This window comes from Thamnophis sirtalis, unplaced genomic scaffold (assembly GCF_051295495.1).
Source record: "Thamnophis sirtalis isolate CommonGarterSnake01/CBP01778 unplaced genomic scaffold, rThaSir2_p1.2 scaffold_5, whole genome shotgun sequence".
Taxonomy (NCBI): domain Eukaryota; kingdom Metazoa; phylum Chordata; class Lepidosauria; order Squamata; family Natricidae; genus Thamnophis; species Thamnophis sirtalis.
In genome coordinates this window covers 58082080-58098502 of record NW_028261385.1, presented here as the reverse complement: position 1 = coordinate 58098502, position 16423 = coordinate 58082080, and the positions used below count along the sequence as shown (strand labels likewise).

The 16423-nt window shown below is 36.7% G+C and overlaps 1 long non-coding RNA gene across 2 annotated transcripts in view; it reads left to right on the top strand.

Annotated features, from left to right (window-relative positions):
- Positions 1-16423, top strand: part of LOC148045391 (uncharacterized) — a 212405-nt gene that overhangs the window by 25848 nt on the left and 170134 nt on the right. The gene's annotated exons all lie outside the window — the stretch shown is intronic.

Genomic DNA, 16423 nt, shown 5'->3' with positions numbered 1-16423 from the left:
AATGGAGATTGCTATTTAATAGAATTGCATTGCAGCACTTTGATGAGACTAAACTAAAACTGTACTGCTATATCCCAAAATCAATTGATGTCTATTTAACTCATCTAATTTTTACCATACTTTTAAAAAGGATCTTGTGGTTTGCAATCCTTGAGTTGCAACATTGCAGAATAAGATGTTTTTTTGGTTCAAAGCACTTTAAGATATAATCTGACTTTCGTCTTGGTATGTCTGAGTTATGAAGCATAACATAATATTCTTATTGTGCTTTTCTTTGATGCATGGCCAAACCATTACAGTGATTACAGTAAGTGATAAATGCCATATGAATGGAAATAATCCACTTAAATCCAACAACCCAGAGCGGGATTTTATATCATCTGAATCTCTGCAAACAATTTTTTTCAACAGTTCATGTCTTGAGCAGTTCATTGAGATCAATCAATCAATCAGAATGGAGTTGGAAAGGACCTTTGAGGTCCAACCCCCTGCTCAAGCAGGAGACCTTATACCATTTCAGGCAAATGACTGTCCAGTGTCTTCTTAAAAACCTCTAGTGATGAAGCATCTACAACTTCTGATGGCAAGCTGGTTAATTGTCCTTACTGTTAGGAAGTTTATTATTGCACAGACTTAACCCCAATCACACCATAAATTGTCTCAAATGCTGCCTTCTAAATGTTGTTCCTACTGATTTTTAATCCATGTCTGCACCAAATCCCATGAAATAATAATAATGTACTGAAAGTAGGGCAAAATACTAAATGTTACCTATTGAAAACCAAAACAACTGGTCTTTCTAATTAATCTAAAAAACTGGAATAAATAGCAAGGATTGGCTTATCATGCATCCTGTATGCACCCTACCCCCCAAATCTATATCTTTCTTTTGAGTAGAAGAGGAAAGAATGCTATCAATAACCTTTATTTTGAAATGAAAGAACATATTTTATCATGCATAGAATTAGAGATCTTACAGCTGTACACTTAGAAGACATTCCTTATCAAAAGATGATGTCTACTTTCACAACACCATTTTTCCTTAAAGGGTCAACTGTTGAAGCAAGTTGAAAGAAATTCACTTTTCCTTTCACTCAATGTCATTAAGAATTGAAGGCATATAGTATCCGTAAAATTTTGTAACTGGAATTGGAAAATTAGATCTTTGGGTTTAACTCCAATCAACAACCATTGAAGTCAGAATGCAGGTTAAAATGGCCTTTTCTAATGTGAAGAGTGATTGTCAAAGCTATTTCTGGAGCAGATATTTGCTATATATGAGTCTAATCTTTGCCATTATAATGACCCAATATTCTGCATATTGTTTTAATATTCATTCATTCAAGGAAATCACTCTTTTTATTACTGATTGTTGAATTCCCCTTTTGTTTTGGATTATGATCCCTCTATCTCAGGAGCAGATACCCTATTGAAGTCAGAAGAACTTAAGTTTGGAGAATAGTTGCAGTGAGCAGAGCAACAGGACAAAGGGGAACCAGCATTTTTCATGCATTTATTTATTCACTTAAATTGTACACTACAGTAATGAAAAACAAACTCCTTGAATTTTCTTTTTTTCCCCCTATGGAAGACATGGTAGCATCTAACTTTATATTTACAACTTAATTATATTCTAATGATGGTGAGCTTGTAGTCTTGCTGGAGTGAAGTATTATAAAAAATAATATTTTGAACAGTGAGATTTATTCTTCAGACCCCCAGGTGAATTTACCTCCTCTCTAAACTTTGCTGAGCTAGTAAAAAGGCTTTAAAAAAAACATGTAACCTCAGAGGCAAATATCACCTACTTTTCTTTATTCAAGCCTGGGAAACACATATTCAACCAGAGTAAGAAGTGGCTCTTAAGGCAATATAATCCTATGAAGCTGTTATATTTCAGATAAAGCCAATGACTCACACCGTCTAATGTTATTTTGGTATTATTGCTTTCTGTCAAGACTCTTACTTATTACTGCTACTTGATCCTTTTACCAGTATAAAACATCTGGCATCAATTGTAATAGTTTCTATTCTCAGTAGACAAACCTGCTTTATTGCTATAGCTTTGTTATTACAGATTACAACAAAGGATTTTTTCTCAGTTCAGGCAGCATCAATTAATGCAAGTGATCTTGGAATTAGTAAATCCTGTATCTAGGTTCTACCTAAGTTAGGCAGGGTCAGAAGTGGATAGGCTGGACAATAAAGTTAAAAAATGTCTGGAAAAATACTAGTGAAAGAAAATCATATCACCAGAAGTCAGGCTTGACTTGAAGGAAGTCAAATCAATTTTTAACAATCCTTTTTTATTACATCATTTATATTTTATAATGATACATATATTTTATAATGATTTTTATAATGATGCACCCAGAAGCTTTATAAGGTGCTCTATGCTGGCCATTTTACATGCCACAGAGATGCACATGCTGTGTTGGTTGTTGGTTGACCATGTCAGCTGACACAGTTCATAAGCAAATGGGCACCACATCAATATCAGAGAAAATGTGGAGAAATGCCTACAGTGGTACAGCCATGTTATTTGAGCAGCTCCCACATCATTGCCTACATCGATTTCCACTTTAATATAGATAGAGAGCACCCATGTGGAAGCCAAAGGAAAGATGGCAAGCTACAATAAACGCGGACATGAAAAATGTCCAATTGGACCCAAATGATGCATTTGATTGCACAAGATGGCAGTTGGAGATCTGAAAAGTGGACCCCGCAACCACAGGAAAAATACTAGGATGATGATGAGTGGGCTATCATCACATCAATTATCTGGCAGGACAGAAATAATCTAGGTTTTTGGTGTCCTTTGGTTTAATGTCCAATTGCCTTTCACAAGCAGGCTAAATAGCATCACCAATCTCATCACATGAAATTGCATCTCATTATTTCTCTCATCTCCCTCCCGGGATATGATAGAGAATGACTGTCCTCTTCTGAACTGAAACTCATTGTTTATATCTGCTGTAACACTGCCCTGCAGCATAGAAGAGTTGGCTGAGTGCAGCAGACCCAATGTAGCAACCCTAGAAGAAAAATAGAAAAGGAAAAAACTACAAAGAAATAGTTTCTAATCTTCTTTACAACAGTCATATGTACAATTACAACTTTACCTTTTATTCTATGGTTACAACCCTGTGGTGGGTTTCAAAAATTGTTCGAACCTATTCTGTGGGTGTGGCCTCCTTTGTGGGAGTGGCTTGCCACCCATGTGACTGGATATGAAATTATGAATTAGTACTTAGGTCGGTCCAAGTAGCTATTCAGAAACTCTGGCATTGAAGCATGCAAGTCTTAAAGCTGTTAAGTTACAAGATCCTTGCACCCCTAACCCTTTAGGGGAAAAAAAACCCCAGGGGTCTTCAAACCTGACAGCTTTAAGACTTGTGGACTTCAACTCCCAGAATTCCTCCTCCAGTCACGTTGGCTCAGGAACTCTGGCATTGAAGCATGCAAGTCTTAAAGCTGTCAAGTTACAAGTTCCTTGCACCCCTAACCCTTTAGCAGTGGTGGGTTTCAAAAAAATTTGGAACCTCTTCTGTAGGTGTGGGCTGCTTTCCGGGTCCACTGGTGGAACCTCTTCTAACCGGTCCGGTAGATTTGATGAACCGGTTCTACCGAATAGGTGCGAACTGGTAGGAACCCACCTCTGGTTACAACATAACTCTCATTTTTCTATAACCTGTCCTGTTGAATCATCGAAACCATAAATCTTAAGTTCAATTTTTCTGTTTTACGCAAAAAGTCCATAAGGAATTTCCAGTCAGCAATGTTTGCAGCCATTGTCTTTTCTCTGATCAAAGAAGTCAATTTAGCCATCTCAGCAGTTTCCCATATCTTCACCAATCATTCATCCATTGTGCACAAGGCTGAATCTTTCCATATGTGTGCATACAATATTAATCTTGCTGCAGTTATCATGCACAAAAACAAAGTTCTATGTTTTCTTTATTTTTTATTTTTTAAATAATTTTTATTAAACATATTTAAACACGAAAAAACAAAAGACAAATTTCCACTCATTACAGCATATCTGTGTCGTATCATTAATATCATTCATATTTACATATGCTCTATTTCTGTAGTTCACTAATGTATATTATATAGTCATTTAGGTTGTAATAATATTTACAAATATACACAGTATTGTCATATTATTGTAGATATTACATAATTCTTATACAGTAGTTTTACTTCTATCCTCTAGACATTTATACTATCTACTCCAAACTTTATAATACTCTGATTCTTTTCTGTCTTTCAATTCCATGGTCAACCTATCCATCTCTGCACACTCAATTACCTTTCTTATTATCATTGCATCTGAAAGAATATTATTCTGTTTCCAATTTTGAGCAAAGATGATTCTAATTGCAGTTGGTATATATAATATTATCTATTGAAATTTTTTACACATATTTTCATCTAATATGCCTAATAAGAATAATTCCGGTTTCAGTTTAAACTTTTGTTCTGTAATTTGTTCCAACCATTCCTTTATTTTAAGCTAATACTTCCTAGTTTTGGGGCATGTTCACCAAATATGATAGAAGGTTTTGGCCAATCTAGCTGGTGTTCCGTGGTTTTTTTAAATGTTTGTCCTTCAGTCCTAAAAGAAAAAAATAATATTAATTAGTCTCAATTTTATATTAATCTTAAAAATCCTCTGCATTATTATGTGTAAGACAGTGGTGGGTTTCAAAAATTTTTGGAACCTCTTCTGTAGGTGTGGCCTGCTTTCCGGGTCCACTGGTGGAACCTCTTCTAACCGGTTCAGTAGATTTGACGAACCAGTTCTACCGAATAGGTGCGAACTGGTAGGAACCCACCTCTAGTGTGAGACAAGAATCTTCTAGGTTTTTTCTATGACCCCCACACATGATAAAATGGCCCTTCTTGTTGGTCACATTTCCAACATAAATTTGAAATTATAATTTCAATATTCTTTTCTTTCTCTTTCTGAAATGCATATGCTAGCCACTTCTTTGGTTTATTTGCAAACTCATTTTTGGGGGGTTTCACAAAATTCATCTTCATTTCTATTTTTTTTACTTGTAAAGGTAAATGTTGTTATAAAAGCTTAATTTGTTGAGAAATACTTTCTATGGACATTTCTTTGATTTTTCTTCTTTTCTCTTTATTTCATTCAAAATAGCATAAATTATGGTTTTATTAGGCTTGAAATAATAATAATAATAATAATAATAATAATAATAATAATAATAATAATAATAATACGTTATGACGTCCTAGGCCCCTGGGTGGGGCCCGACTAGTAACCAATGCCAAATCCAGCGAAACAACTGGCTGCTGTGATACAATTGTATAATAATAATAATAATAATAATAATAATAATAATAATAATAACAACAACAACAACAACAACAACAACAACTCCGCCGTTGCCGGTCCCAAGCCCGGATGAGAAAGGAGGAAGGTTGGGATCAGGTTGGCATCTGGTCCCGTAAAAAAAACCCCGCCAACCCATACAATATGGTGAAAAAAACGAATAAGAATTCCATACTGCATCGGTCGTCGCGCGGGTTAACAAGGGCCGCGGCGGATGTTGGGGTCCCTGGACATCCGTCGACAAGTGGGCTACAAGTGGACCAGCCAACAAAACGACAAAAATATAGTGCAGATGAAAACCGTGCCATAATGGCCTGTTACTACAACTCAGAGCCAGAAAAAAGAGGATATTTAAAGCGAATGTATGAATTATGGAAACAACAATATCCAGATTCAAATGTTAGTGAACAACGACTAGCAGATCAAAGGCGATTTATTATACGGAATAAAGTGTTTAGTGAAGTTGAACATGAGGAAATTCAGGCAAATTGCAAAACCCAAAAAACAATATCACAAGCGGAAATAACTGATATTCAAGACACAACTAAAGACACTATAGTAGAACTCCCAGAAGAAGCTCTCGGGGAGGAAATAACATCACCACCACTAGAACCAGTTATCACTGAACCAACTGATGAACTAACTCAAAAACAAAAAGAATTGAAGGATAAGATCATGGAGCATTTTCTGCTTAATGAGGAAAGGCAACGTTTACCATCACTAAAAACTGTGCCTAAGAAAATTTTGGCCCCTATCATGAAAATGGTTAATGCAGTGTTTTCAACAATTGAACCGGGATCCATCTTGGAAACAAACCAGTTAATGTACAGTGCAGCTGTAATAGTCACTAATGAACTAGGCATTAAAATTAAAGTACCTAGTCACACAACAGAAAAAGCATCAAAGCCAAAGTGGAAAATCCGTCTAGAACAAAAAATCAAAAAATTAAGGGCAGATGCTAGTAACTTAAAGAACATGCATGAGCAACGGCTTAAAAACAACAAAATCATAGATCGGCTAATCAGAAGATATAGATTGGATACAAGAAACATCAATGAAGCTGTAGAGATTGTAAAACAGCAGATAACAGCAACAGCTAGAAAAATTGAAAGATATGAGGCACGAATCATCCAATATAAACAAAATCAGCAATTTCGATCAGACCAACGGCGTTTTTATCAAAGTCTTAATGTGAATGGTGACACCAAAAGTGAAAAACCAGAAAAGCAGGCCACAGTTGAATTCTGGAAAGAATTGTGGGAAAATGCAAAGGACTACAACAAGGAAGCAAAGTGGATACATGACTTTGAGAAAAGCATTGGCAACAAACAAATGCAAGTATTAGAAATAACAACTGAGATGATCAAAAATCGAGTTAAAAAGGTAAAGAATTGGACATCACCTGGAAAGGACCAATTACATGGTTTCTGGCTCAAATATCTGACCAGTTTACATGCAATATTGGCCAGGCAACTGAATGAAATTTTACAAAAGGGCCAAATTGATGAATGGTTGACAACTGGAAAAACATACTTGATTCAGAAAGATCCAACTAAAGGAACAACACCTGAAAACTATAGACCAATAACATGCTTACCAACAACCTTCAAATTACTCACAGGCATTATTGCAGATAACATGATGGATTATTTGGAAACAAACAACATCTTGCCAGTAGAGCAAAAAGGCAACAAAAGAAGGAGCAGGGGCACAAAAGATCAGCTTCTAATTGATAAAATGATATTAGAAAATTGTAAGAACAGAAAAACGAACTTGAATATGGTCTGGATTGATTACAAAAAGGCATTTGACTCACTGCCACATAGTTGGATCATAAAATGCTTAGAAACAACTGGCATTAGCAAAAATATTACATCCTTTACTGAAAAGGCAATGAAACAATGGAGAACTGAGTTGGCAGTAGGGAATGAGAGTTACGGAATGGTTAATATCAAGCGAGGAATTTTCCAGGGTGATTCACTTTCACCTCTTCTCTTCATCATCGCAATGATCCCACTATCAGTAATCTTAAAAAAAATGAAATTAGGCTACCAAACAGCCAAAAAAGCTGAAAAATTTTCGCATTTACTATATATGGATGATTTGAAACTCTATGGAAAGTCAGAAATAGAAATCCAATCATTGACAAACACAGTCCGAGTATTCAGCACCGATATTTCAATGCAGTTTGGCATGGAAAAATGCGCCACTGTATCCATAAAAAGGGGCAAAATCACTGCATCTGAGGGAATTGAAATGCCCAATGGCCAACTAATTAAATGCAAAGAAAATGAAGCCTACAAATACTTAGGCATTCTGCAGTTGGATAACATCAAGCATGGAGAAGTAAAAACTATTGTCAGGCGAGAGTACACCAACAGAGTTAGGAAAATTTTGAAATCTAAATTGAATGGTGGAAATACAATCAAGGCCATAAATACCTGGGCAATACCAGTTATAAGATACACAGCTGGCATAGTTAACTGGACACAAGCTGATTTGGACCTTTTGGACCGAAAAACCAGGAAACTAATGACAATGCACTACAGTTTACATCCACGTGGTGATACTGATAGACTATATCTGCCCCGAAAATCAGGTGGCAGAGGATTATTACAAGTGAAGCAAACAGTTGAAGAAGAAAAACATGCACTGGCTGATTATTTAAAAGACACTCAAGAACATCTATTAATCGAAGTAAAGAACAAAAATCTACTGAAGGCCCAACAGACAAAACAAGAATACAGAAAAGATGTGATAAAATCAAGAATGGAGAGTTGGCAGAACAAAGCACTGCATGGTCAATTTCTGGAAAAAATAAAAGATAAAGTGGACAGTGAACAAACTTGGTTATGGTTAAAAACAGGGACATTAAAGAAAGAAACAGAGTCACTAATCCTGGCTGCGCAAGAACAAGCTATCCGCACAAATGCCATTAAGGCCAAAATCGAAAAATCCTCTGATGATGCCAAATGCAGACTTTGCAAAGAAGCTGATGAAACTGTTGATCACATACTCAGCTGCTGTAAAAAAATCGCGCAGACTGATTATAAATTGCGGCACAATTCAGTAGCACAAATGATCCATTGGAATTTGTGCAAAAATTATAATATTAAAACAGCAACAAACTGGTGGGAACATCAGCCTGAAAAAGTCACCGAAAATCAGATGGTCAAGATCTTGTGGGATTTCCGTATACAAACCGACAAAATACTGGTGCATAATACACCAGACATCACACTGGTTGAGAAAAATAAGGTCACAATCATAGACATCGCAATACCAGGTGATAGCAGGGTCGCCGAGAAGGAACATGAAAAAATCGCAAGATACCAGGACTTAAAAATCGAAATTCAACGACTATGGCACAAACCAGCAGTGGTAATTCCAGTGGTAATTGGCACACTGGGTGCTATCCCAAAAGCACTGGAATTACATTTAAAACAGTTAAAAATTGACAAAATCACCATCAGTCAAATGCAAAAAGCCGCACTGCTTGGATCTGCACGCATATTACGAAAATACATTACGACGTCCTAGGCCCCTGGGTGGGGCCCGACTAGTAACCAATGCCAAATCCGGCGAAACAACTGGCCGCTGTGATACAATTGTATAATAATAATAATAAAGAAGCTGATGAAACTGTTGATCACATACTCAGCTGCTGTAAAAAAATCACGCAGACTGATTATAAATTGCGGAACAATTCAGTAGCACAAATGATCCATTGGAATTTGTGCAAAAATTATAATATTAAAACAGCAACAAACTGGTGGGAACATCAGCCTGAAAAAGTCACCGAAAATCAGATGGTCAAGATCTTGTGGGATTTCCGTATACAAATGAACAAAATACTGGCGCATAATACACCAGGCATCACACTGGTTGAGAAAAATAAGGTTACAATCATAGACATCGCAATACCAGGTGATAGAAAAAATCGCAAAATACCAGAACTTAAAAATCGAAATTCAACGACTATGGCACAAACCAGCAGTGGTAATTCCAGTGGTAATTGGCACACTGGGTGCTATTCCAAAAGCACTGGAATTACGTTTAAAACAGTTAAAAATTGACAAAATCACCATCAGTCAAATGCAAAAAGCCGCACTGCTTGGATCTGCACGCATATTAAAAAAATACGTTACGATGTCCTAGGCCCCTGGGTGGGGCCCGACTAGTAACCAATGCCAAATCTGGTGAAACAACTGGCCACTGTGATACAATTGTATAATAATAATAATACCCGAAGGAGGGTGCAAAGTTTGCATAAATCACCCTCAAAGCTTCTTCAGGAAGCAAAACAGCCTGTTGACCTCTAAGAATAAAGAGAAGCAGTCTTGATGCTTTATAGTGCTTTGCTTCTCTCTGCTCTTCTCCCCCAGACCCTGCTTATTTTTCTTCTAATAATTTTCACTCTAATTCTAAGAGTGAAAAAAAGGTCTCAATTTTGGATTTTACCAATGCTGTAGGACGGTTGAAGGAGACTATAGAGCAACACTCATTTTAGAATTCTCTGGAAATCCTTTCACTTTCCAAGTACAGTAGAACCTCTGGGCACGAACTCTTCTGACCATGACCAAATCTGGTTCCAACTAAAAATTCACTTTTTTCCTCCTGCGGCCAATTTCCCTTTCCACACCACTTTTTTTGTAAGCACCAAATTGCCAAAATTAGGTTCAGGTCATGATCAAATTGGTTTGTGACCAAAATTATGGAATAAATTATGGGTTGTGACCAGAGGTTCTATTGTACTGAAGATGCTATAGGTGGCTGCAAGCACTTAAAAAAGCTTCCATCATGCTGTGTTTTAGAGCTTTCCTTAGAATCCTTGTCCAATTTTTCCAAATGAAGGAAGGAACCCACAGGACATTTGGTAGAAGATGATGGGGTGCCTAGAAGGCAGTATGCAGTGTTTCATTAAGGCAAATCATATATCCTCTTTATCTTGATAAAAAGAACGAAAGGTCTTCCCTGTAATGAATTTAAGCTGCCTCACATAGGCACAATTACAGTTTAGAAGATATATTGTTTTAAAAAATGTTTCAATGGTGGGATATTCTCTGTTTAGGCTCCCTAGCTGCTTTAAACATCAATTGTACAGGATTTCTAAACATGTAAAGCTGCTTCTCAGATCTGAGTCATTACCTTTACAAAATAACATGATAAATGTTATCATAAGATACTCAACTTTCCCGTGATCAGCTGTCACAAGCAGACAATAAAATACTTTTATTCCTCTGGTTAGAAGTAGTTTACCATTATCAAGTACTGCTACTTGTGCTTAACCTTTGTCTTAGCTGTTGAAATATTCTGTGCAATTGTAGCCAAAACAAACAAATCGAGTAGAGGGCAATCTTTTCCATAGTAGCTTAATCTCTTTTTATTATATCCAACTTATTTCCTTTCGCCTGACAAGCACACCATCAAAAAAACTATAAAATGTAATGGCCATCTTTAAAATAGAATACACTTGATACTGGGCAAGAATTTTCCAACTCAAATGTTCTACTGGGTTTCTGTATTTTAATTTCAGCTAACTAGACCCAAGAAATCTGGAATTATATAGCTGGCCTTGCTATGGAGGGTTTAGTTTCCATGCCAGTGAGATACTCAGTCATAACCTCATCTTCAGTGCCAAAAATGTGATTAATGTACTAATTGTGAGATTTGAAGAGAATCAAGAGAGATTATTTGAAATATACAATGTCTAGAGTGGTATGACCTTGAGCAATGTGTTCAACAGCTGTTGTGGAAACACTGGCTTAGCCCTGAAAGATATGAGGGAGTGAGAAAGAAACTCAAGATTGCCCACCTTGATGCTCTTTGGTATAAGAAATTGTTGTGAGAGAAACTTTAATTTCAAGATTCTGCTAATATATCCGGCAATAATAGAGTTCCATTAGTTCCCCATTTGGCTTATCTCAAAGGGTTGATGCCATTGCTGTGTCCTAACAATGCTAAACTTTTTATTTGGTTCCTGACAATAGCTTCACTTCAATTTCTAATACATGAATAAAACAGCCAAAGTCATCACTATAGCTCTTTTCAATATAACTACCCATGAATTCTTGAACTGACAGAAAACTCTACTAATATAATATCTGATAAGCCCACTGACAAACTCAATTCTGCCAAAAGAATGCACATGTTGATTACCAGGATTATTTAATTTCTCCAGTTCTGTTTCTCTTCCTTCTCATCAAACATCACTAATTAGCAAGAATGTATCTATCAATAATTCTCCTTATGTGCCCTAAGACTAGGATTGAGGAAGAAAGCAAGTTTTAGTAGGTGGATAGACCAGACTATTTAGCCATCTTTCAAAATTCACTATAGTTTGGTACAAATATTTTTTAATAAGGAAACAATAGCCAATAACTTAATAATTAGTCATTAACAACCCCAATCAACAGCTTAAAAACCATATACAACAGACATCATATAAATCCAGAATAGCCCAAAGCACACACTCTCCTAGAGAGAAGTTCCCTTAGGATGGACTCCAGCATGAGTCCAAAAGCTCGGAAGACTAAACTTCTGGTCCAGATAACCGATCCAGACTGGATCCTGCAACATTATCCTGGGACACATATATTTGCCTTCATTCATCAAATATTTTGAGTTGGTATGTTCAGAATGATCATTTGATATCAGTTGGTGATTAGGCTTCCCTTGGACAGATATTTAACAGTACAGTATTTTAGAAGAGGGATATCTCCTTGATCACATCAGTTGAAATACAACCAAACAGACATGTGGAAAGTAGCAGAGTTGCACCATGAAAGAGCTCTTTTTCCCACTTTACATTGAACTCTCCTCCCATCCCCACAGGTCAGTTGTTCTTCAGATTGAATCAGATCCCCAAGTGAAGGTTCAGCTCATAGATACAATGGGAGAACTGGTTTGGAAACTGGACTCTACTACCCAAAACAGAATTGCCCTTAGAGACAATGCTCTGGCATTTGAGATGGAGGGGATATGCTACATGAGTCTAAATTGTTCAAAATGTGCCAGGTTGAACCCAGCCCCAGGAATTCCTGATCACAATGCTGACCAAAAGGTTGATGAAGCACAATATCTTGCACTCACTATGAAAATGTTGCAGTTACTTGCCAACTTAAATGTGAAAATCCTGGAGCTGCCAAGGAACGGCCTTAAATGTTCTGGCATAAAAAAAGTATTTCTGCCTTTGAATCATCTCTTGGTTCAGGATGTATAAAATCTCTAACAAATCTAATCTAACACTTTAAAGACCATTATCTGTATTTCAGTGTTGGGAGTTATAAACATATTCACACTTCTCTGGTCACTAGCCACTCTCTGCTGCAGCCATTTCTCTCTCAGCATTTAACTTCCCTACAGGCACTTGATTTCCCAATTTCTTTTCCAATTTTAAGACCAATTTCTCTCCAAATTTCTCTTAAGGGAAAGGAAAGCAGAGCAGACTTTCAATGTGTGTAAGAAGAAAGGTCACTCCCAAAGGTGCTTTTTCAAGAGGCAACTGGACTTTCTGGTTTTCTTTGAAAATGTTTCTCATTCAAGAAGCTTCTTTAGCTCAGAGCTGAAAGTCCAGTTGCCTCTTGATAAAGCACCTTTGGGACAGCCATGACCTGGATGACTGAGAATCTCCACAGACAAAGAAAGATCACTGTTTGCTTTAACCCAAAGACCCCAGTAGATAACTTTAAACAAATGTTAATGACTATAAGTACACTTAATATTTACTTGCTTATTTACTGGTTGGTTTGGTTTTTTAAAAACCCATCAGAGTTATCAGGCCTATTTTATATTGCAATATCTAGAAAATAGCAAAAGCAAAGTAGGCTTTTGTTGCTTATTTGTTAGTTGCAAAAACTTTAATCAGAGGGACCCCATTCAAATCCCCATTCATTGTATGGTGACATTTTATGGGTTATCTGTTGCTCAGTCAAATCCCCTGCGCAGCATTCTCATGAAGATCAAAAGTGTGTTTGGCAGCATCGTATTCATAATCTTTCAGTTGTTTCAGAAAAAGTTGAAATGCTGCCATTCCTTTCTCACCCCACTGGCACAGACATTAAAGATGATTGGGAGATCCTCCTTGACTATGAGTGCCCTTGATCTGGACGTAGGGCATCTACAGTATGTCTTCAAGAGATGGTCCTACATTTCCCCAAAGCCAAATGGTTAGTCTCTCTTGTATGGAATCCTCTCACTACTTCACTACTTCACTATGCGGGAATGGAGAAAATCAGAAAAGTGAGACAGAAAGAAACAGTGATGAGATATAAATCAACTACAGTAGATCTTTAAGAGATAATCAATTTCACTGAGAAAATTCTATATTCCAGGGTAAAAAAAAATCCATTGTAAGCTCTGTTTTATGATGGGATTATTAATTTCATAAACCTTTCGAGATAGTGTAAGTGCTTGTCATTCACCAACTAAAAGTCTCAGGCTTTGCCCCTGCCCACCTGTTTTCAAATGATTTTACAGCATTTTGCATGTCTCATACATTTTTTAGAACTAATGTTTGCTTTCTGCCAGATTTCTGTGTGAGAGAATGGATTGTTTTGATCAGCCCTTGTCAAACTACCAAACTTCCCATTTAATTTAATTCATTCACTTCTCTGATAGCAGGAAGAAGAAATTCCACTAACTGCAAAAATGCTATCAGATCTGAACCATAAAGTCCAGACAATCATTAAATAGAAGTGATATGCTTTTTCTGCCTCTCTTTGCTACTGTACTTATCTGGATTGCAGCCCAGATCTGATACTCCTAAACTATGAAACCATAGATATGCCAACTGGGAAGTAAGATCCTTACTTACATAAGCATAAATAGGATCACAGCATAAATTTGAATGGATTGCCACAAAACTCTCTCTCTCTCTCTCTCTCTCTCTCTCTCTCTCTCTCTCTCTCTGTCTCTCTCTCTCTCTCTCTCTCTCTCTCTCTCTCTCTCTCTCTCTCTCTCTCTCTCCCTCCCTCCCCCCCTCCCTCCCTCCCCCTCTCCCTCTCCCTCTCCCTCCCTCCCTCCCTCCCCCCTCTCTCCTTGGATTCAGATTGGCTTCCTATGCTTACCATCCTGTAAGGACTCCTTTGAGTAAGAAACTCCACCTGCTTATTTAAGCTCTTGTCATTACCTCTTTCAGTGTTAGTCATAAAATTACTAGGGGAAACAGACAAGATTCAGAGCACATTGTCATGCAATTGCAATGGAACTAAGAGGCATTTTAGCATAATATAAGGGTAGATCATCAGAATGACTTTCAGCATATATTTTCCATTGCATACGTGAGTTATGGATGAACACAGATGGCAAATGTTACATTAATATTCTCAGATGGCGGGGATATGGGGATATGATTCTACAAACGAGTAAATAGAAATCGCTGAATAGAAAAAGGATGGAAATCATAATGTTGACTGAAATGTACTGAGAGGGCTAGGAAAGAATAAACAGAGACAAATTTGGTGTTTCTGGAGTAAACTGGAAGGTTTACTCTTCCACATCTTTCATTTCACCTAGTTACATCCATGTCCAAAACATTCTCCTATAGAAGAACTGAACTATTTTTTACAGTATATGTAACTGATAATTTATATATATAATTATAATTGCCCAAATGAATATCACAATCTAATTGACTGGGTGTTGACTACAATGATTCAGGTGACAGTCAAGGACCTAAGCGTTATGACTGTAATGCCATATAATGTACAATGTTCCAAATAGGATTTTTTTTTTCAAAATTAGAGGAGTTTAGTGGAAAATATGACAGTACACCAAGATTCAAATTTCAGTATGTATTACTACTGATTTTTCCCCATAATTTATAAATCTCAATATTTTCTTATTTTATCTTGGTTTTCATTAATCTGACCAACTCCAGGTATTGCCACATCAATGAACAGACTTCCCTTTTTTCTATACCTTTAGGAATAATCTAATCTAGAAGGTTCCAAGTACTTTTCAATTTGAATTTTAAAATTTCAGAAAATTTTAATCTCTTCATTTCACAAAGGTTGGTCAATAAATAAGTAAGTCAATCAATCAATCCACATCATTTGGTCATTTTAAATATACTCACCCAACACGACACTCAGTTCTTCACTTTCTAGTAATTCCTCTATTTCTATAGAAATGTGAGGAAGTTCCAAATAAAGTAGCCAGAATAACTACTTTTACTTCAACTGCAATAACACAAAGGCTATCAGTGGATACAAACTAAATGTAATGCATTCTAATCTTAATTGCAGGAGAAACAATTTCAGTAATAGAGTAGTAAATGTGTGGAACATCCTACCCGAGCCTGTTGTTAGTTCCTCTAACCCCCATAAAAGGTAAGCTGTCTACTATGGACCTTATGCATTTCTTAAGAGGTCCCTAAGGGCGCGTGCATAAGTGCACCAGCATGCCTAGTGTCCCTGTCCTACTATCCCATTTACATGTACTCTTTTTATGTGTTTATGACTATGTTTTGTTTATTTTAATCCATTTATTTGTGCCATTTTATGTGTTTTTCCTACTTGTTTCCTTGTACTTGTTGACAAATTAAAATGAAAAATAAAAAATGAGAATAGCTAACCACTTTCCTTAGGAGCTTTGAATGCACTTTACCTGTGCCATATGAATACTCTCCTGAAAAGAAAAGGCAGAGAAAGAAGCCATTCTGCATCTGTTTAGCTTCACCTTCCAAATTGTAAATAGAGAAACAGCTTTTCTGTTGCCAAAATCATGAACTTTTCTTTGTTCCCTCTCACAGCTATTCTGTAATTTGTGGCAGTTGCTGACTCAGTCAGCCACCAGTATCAACGCCCGGCACCATGTCTTACTAAGCAATAAATAAAACAAATGCCCTGGACTGTTGGCTTGGTTGGTGACAGGCTGGCTGCTTGGCTGACTGACTGACATATCAAACAAACAAAGACGAGTGTTATTGTCTAGAATCTGCCTCTTGCTTGTCTGGAGTAAAATGTCTGTATCTTCCTGACCTATTTGTAAAAAGTAGTGGAAAAGAGAGCTGGAGAAGGAAAACATTTAGAATAAAAATGTGTACATTCTATTGTCTCG